General features: G+C 37.1%; 1 long non-coding RNA gene across 1 annotated transcript; it reads right to left on the bottom strand.

Moving 5' to 3' along the window:
• Positions 1 to 2,243: 2,243 nt before the first annotated feature.
• On the bottom strand, positions 2,244 to 2,834 carry LOC106080809 (uncharacterized). Its single transcript, XR_001220268.2, has 3 exons — positions 2,789 to 2,834; positions 2,543 to 2,731; positions 2,244 to 2,485 (listed from the first exon to the last, which is right to left on the bottom strand). It is a non-coding gene; the product is annotated as an uncharacterized LOC106080809 (long non-coding RNA).
• Between the last annotated feature and the right edge of the window lie 3,430 nt (positions 2,835 to 6,264).

The following is a 6,264-nucleotide window of genomic DNA, read 5'->3' as shown; positions in this document are numbered from 1 at the left end:
CGATAGGAGTTGCTGTGGCCTTCTTGTACATGACATCGACTTTTTGATTTCTTTTAGGAAATTTTCCAATAATTGTGTGAACTTAGGCTCGCTCGATCACACATGTACTTGTGGCGCAAAAGCAGTTCGTTCGTGGTGGTCAACTTGTCTAGACTTTTGCGGGTGGTTACCGCATGCGGAAGTTGTCTATTTGTCCTCCGTCTACTCTACTTGGGCAGAGAAATGCAAATTTTGAAAGTGTTTTACAATTAAGATCAGTTTGTTTGCATGAGATTATCATTTTCCTGTGGTGTTGCCAGCTGCAAGGGATAGTTCAGGGGAGTAGTCTGTATGATTTGTCACGATTCTTATTAATTGCTTAGATATTCGTTTTGTCAAATGAATATTCCATTTAAATTGTAACAATTTTCTTTTCAACGAGACAACCCGGTTTGTATTTAAACCCGTTTTATTGCACACTTATAATGCAACAATGTTGCCAGGTTACATTCGAGTCACGTAAATGTATATTATCTTTTTAATTTATAAGTGGGCAAATTAATAATTGCAAATACTACCAAACAAACCCGATTCAAAGGTTGACCATCACTTAAAAATTCTTTTAAATTTCTATTGGAGATACCGTAAACTGAAATTAAAAATTTAACAATGTATAATAAATTTAAATGTTAAAAATAAAATATTAAAAAAATTACAAATACTGAATTAATAATAAAAAAATAAAAAAGGAAGACTTGAACAATTTTATAAAATCATTAATGAAACCTTAAAAATTGAAAAAAAAAATAAAAAATAATTTTATATATAAAATTTAATTTGTGTTTGTTTGTTTATTTGTTCCGCATAGACTCAAAAACAGCTGAAACGATTACCTTCAAATTTTACGGTTTGTGTAGGTTGGTCTGGAAGGAAACATATGCAATATAATTTTTTGATATCGGGAGGGGGCGGACCCTTTCCCTTACCCCAAAAGTACTACCCAAAAATAAAAGTGGACTGATTGTTACAATATGATTTAAATGAAAGTTATTCAAGAGTAGAGTACGAATTTCATAACAAAAGTTGAGTCCATGTACCGTCCCGATACCGAGAAATTGATACCCATATTGTCCTTATCGGTCCGCTTTTGATTTTGGGTGGTGTTTTTGGGGTAACGGTGGAGGGTCCGTCCCTTCCGTTATCATTAAATTATAAAGCCTATTCCTTCTTCCTGACCATATTCGTAATCTACTCCCAAATACCTTTCATTAAAGTCCCATATTGTCATAATCGTCAAATAAACCAATTTTAAGGGGTTTCGGGGCTGGAGTTACTTGGACCCAACTTTTATTATGAAATTCGTACTCTACTCTTGAATACCTATCATTTGAATCATATTGTAACAATCAGTCCATATTGTCCCGATCGGTCCACTTTTATTTTAGGGTAGTACTTTTGGGGTAAGAGGGAGGGTCCGCCCACCTCCCCATATCAAAAAATCATATAGCCTATGTTTCCTTCCAGACCAACCTACACAATCTGTGAAAATTTCAAGGTAATCGGTTTAGCCGTTTTTTGTCTATGCGGAACAAACAAACAAACCGACAAACAAAAATAGAAACAAACACAAATTGAATTTTATATATAAAATAGGCTTTATTAATTATTTTCGATAGAAAACAAAACATATTCATAGCATATTAAACCTCCCAAAGGTAATAGTCCGTGACTTGGAGGAGGGGCTAAGTACCTTCTTTCAGGATCGAAACCAATTATTCCAAGATCAAATGCCCGTGGTAATAGGCCGTGACGTGGCGAAGGGGCTAAGTACTTCCTTTCTGGAACGAAACCAATCATTCCAAGATCAAATGGGGTATAAGGAATAGCTTATATTCCAGCATTTACTCAGTACTACTTTTTATTTCAAAGTAGTTGTAGGCGCATCTAGTGGTGTAGGGTGTTATATAGTCGGCCACGCCCGACTTTAGCTTTTTCTTACTGATTTAAGTCTCATATTATCACGATCGCTTTACTGATCGGTTGAAATGCATATAAATATTTCAAAATATTATATTAAGGTAAGCCAATGAGGTAAACCAATTTTAACACGATGCGTAATAACTTTGTTTTCATCCTCCACTTATTTCAGGCAATTTACGTATGATTGTTGTTATTTACATCACTCATACTCCCTGAATAACCTGTACCACCCAATTATCAAAATGTTAAACCATTTCAAAGAAATATTTAAAAAAAAAAGAAAATTTCAAAAAATGCATGAACTGTCATTCATATTAGTTCGCTTTAGTTTTTGATATCTTTCTCTACATTTCATAAATTTAAATTATTTTGATTTCAATACCACTTTGCTGCCATCACTTGAACCCATCATTTTCTGACTGTCTTCTACTGGGCAGAGAGGGGAGTAGCTACAATCGTTTGCTGCGCGTTTTTAATGATAATATTTACGATGTGTGTTCAGACACATTTAATGATGTTTAAATGTCTAAAAGAATACAAACAAATAATCATTGAAAACAGTAATAACAACAACAATATCTACTACTTAGACACCACAGCAGCATCATCAACATCATCAGCATTATCATTATCATCATCATCATCATCGTCACCATAAATAAAAGCCCTCTCGAAAGTAAATTCTTTGCTCCCCAATTATTCAGTTTGTTATGTAGTATGTCCAAGCAAGCACTCACTACTACACAGACATATACTTACTTGAGAAGTAAACCTAAGAAAAAAAAAACAACAACATTTAAAGCTCGCATCAAACATCAATCAGACATACACGAGTACGAGTTGATGGCGATCCACATACGAATAAATTTATCCATATCACAGACGATAATGATCATAGCTCTAGCCCCCACTGCATTGGATCTGTGTAATTTGTTGTAGTCTCACTATAGCAAAAAAAGGAGAAGATGGATGGCATGGCTTGAAAGTACTCTATAATGACGACAATCATGTTTTAATGGGAATGGGGATGTTGAAGTTGAATGTGTGTGTGTGTGTGTTTATGCTTGTTTGGTTTGATTGGGTTCTTTGGTTTTGTTGTTGTTGCATATCTACGCAACCCACCATCAGTGCAGGAGCCCTCCGTTGTACGGTGTGGTGGAGTTAGGGCCTAACAGATTGAGTGAGCGCATAAGTGTGTTTGAGTGCGTGATAGAATGTGTGGCTTGATTGCCTCAATTGGCACAATTTGAACTCTGACCATCGTTTGTTTACTGTCGAATGGCTGGGTCGCTGTCTTATTGTTGTTGTTTTTTTTCTGTTTTGTTTTTGTTAATGTGTACGAGTACATCTTTTTATTAACATATGATTGTTGATATTAAATTAAGGAGGAGTATGTTAAGTTGGTTAATCCAAAAGCTTTTGGGGGAATATATTTCATTACCTCAAAATTGTTCATTCACTAAAGTATCCGTTATTCTGTTTGAACGAAAAATTTAACTTTAAATCCAATGGATTTAAAATGGATAAAACACAACTCTTGCCCTATACACCTGTCAAAGGGGTTTTGGTAATCGTTAGAGACGCTTTATAGGCTACAGGGTAGCTGACATGAAGTGTTACCAAGTTATATCTGTCATCCTAGATATGACAGCTACATTTTATCTATTTTATTGACAGCTAATTATATTGTTAACAAGCCAACAAAATCATTTTCTTCTGAGTTTATTTGAAAAGAAAATTATTCATAAGGAGTTCAAGAGTAATTGTGTGATGGCTGGAGAATCACAATCGACTATGTTGGTGAACTCAAACACCTCAAAGTGAACACAATGTTTGTTGTTTGGGCATTGCACCACAAATTGTTATAATAATACTGGTATCGTTGCCAAACGACTGGAGGTGGCCCAAAAAAAAACTGCGACAACACCAGAAAAGGTTGGGCGGATGAAGACTCGAATTCAACGAAAATATCCCGTAAAAGATGCATTCTTGCATAAAAACGAATAACTTATGGAACTTTTTAGGCATTGCCCAGCCCCAAAAGCCAAGTTCCGAAATTCACACGATCATACACCAAAACAAACAAAGTTAGGCTCGAAAGAGCGCGAGAGCTGCTTCGCTTACCCGAACGTCGTGTTCTCTGGCGACAAAAATTTCCCATTTGAGCAATTCGTAAACTCCCAAAATGATCGTGATTTCTTAACTGAGAGCTCGTGCATGAATTTGAGCGTATGAACGGCGACCTGAAGTAATTTCCATCTCAAGTGATGGTATGGACAGCTGCGATCACCGGTGGCTGCTCTCCAAAAATTTTCATCGAGCCTGTCGTCAGAGTAAATGCGACTTGTTATCGGGAAAATTTTTTAGAAGCTGCTTTGAAGCCGTGGGCACGCAAACATTTCGGTCGCAGACCACGGGCGTAGCAACAAGACTCGGCGCGGTCACATAAAGCAGGTGTAAACCAAGAAGGGCTAACAAATCATATTCCGCACTAAATTTCTTCCACACAGGCTGTCGAATTCGCCAGATGCCAATCCGATGGACTTTGGACATTTGGGCCATTTAGAGAGTAAGGTAAAGACCAAAGAAATGCCAGTAAGAATGCGCTAATTGTCACTCGTTTTTGAACGACTCGAAGTAAGAGTCAAGGCAAAGGTGGTCATATTAAACAAAGTGAAGGGACTCAGAAATTTAGATAACTTCACACATTTTTGTTATTTGTATCAATAAAAACCAATTTCTCACCAAAAAGTGTTCCTTTGAATTGATAACACAGCGTGTCAGCTGTACTGTACTGCAACACTATACATAATAGATCCTACCAGAATTACAATATGCCTGGTAACAGACAATACGACTGAATTTTGGGGTATACTCTAAAAACAAGGACTAGGCATTAGGGCGGCTCAATTGATGGTTATCAAAATCGTGTTTTAACGACAAATTCCTTCAATGACTAAAAGGTTGAAGAGTCCTTGGATATGACCGTCTGTCCGTTTTTCTTTCTGTATCTTTTGTCCGTCCTTAGGTTTTTGTTATCAAGTTGGAGCTCTCATTTGTTATTCAATCATCCCTTTTTCTCTCTTTTTCCAGCGGTACCACAGTGGACTAAAATGCCTAATTGATTTTAATTTCATATTGCAAATATAGCCTAATCTTGGCTAATCCTTAACGATTGTTTACTTTAGTTGTATTAAGTGGCAACACGGAAAGGAATGCGGTCGCAAATGAGATGAGATGAGAAATATACGATATTTGCCTTAAAAATAACCTCAAGAAGGACATGTTTGTCCAAACGATACAAATTGGATCTCAAATAAAATGTTTTTGGCAGTAGACTACGAATCAGGTATAAATATTTGGAGCCAAGTTCTAGGGACCGCGCCAAACAAAGAACCCCCCTACAGGACATGGAGGCCATTCGGGACAACATGAGAGTCAATAGAAATGCTTTGACAGTAGAGTGCTAATCTGATATTGAAATTAGGAACCAAATATCTGGGTGGTCGTGTACACCCTTCAAAAAAACATAAAGACCGGTCTCGACAATTCAAATAAAAAATCCCATTAGCGACACCACTTGTTAGAGAAGTTTTAACATGTCGCCAGCATTTGTAAGGGGATAACCACAGCTGAAAATTTTGATTTCTTATGTTCACGCCGGGATTTGAACCCGTTCGTTCAGCGTTATAGGCAAACATGCAACCTCTGCTTCGCCGTTGCCTCCGATCATCTGTGCACTAGGCTCTTAATATCAAACGAAGCACATGGGGCCAACTAGTCGAATTCTAAGATCCTCAAACCAAATTCGTAAACCGAAACATGGCGGTACGACTACGCCTTTTCATTATACCCTACACCACTACTGTGGTACAGGGTGCATTTGTTTGTAACACCAATAAGGAAGAGAGATAGATTGATAAGTATACCGATCGACTCAGAATCACTTCCTGATTAGATTTAGCCATGTCCGTCTGTCTGTCTGTCTGTCTGTCTGTCTGTCTGTCTGTCTGTCCGTCTGTCTGTCCGTCTGTCCATGTTAATTTGTATACAAACTACAGGTCGCAATTTTCATCCGATCGTCTTCAAATCTGGTACAGTCACGTTTTTCGGCCTAGAGACGAAGCCTATTGAAATTGGAAAAAATCGGTTCAGATTTGTATATAGCTCCCATATATATCTTCGTCCGAATTGCCGTAATAATGCAAAAATATTGTCATTTGTTAACCGATTGTCTTGAAATTTGGTACGAAGGATTTTCTCTTAACGCTCGACATTACTGGTGAATTTCATAGAAATCGGTTC

This window comes from Stomoxys calcitrans, chromosome 3, assembly GCF_963082655.1.
Source record: "Stomoxys calcitrans chromosome 3, idStoCalc2.1, whole genome shotgun sequence".
Lineage (NCBI taxonomy): Eukaryota > Metazoa > Arthropoda > Insecta > Diptera > Muscidae > Stomoxys > Stomoxys calcitrans.
Note: the sequence above shows the minus strand (reverse complement) of the source record. Positions and strands in the feature narration are given on the sequence as shown.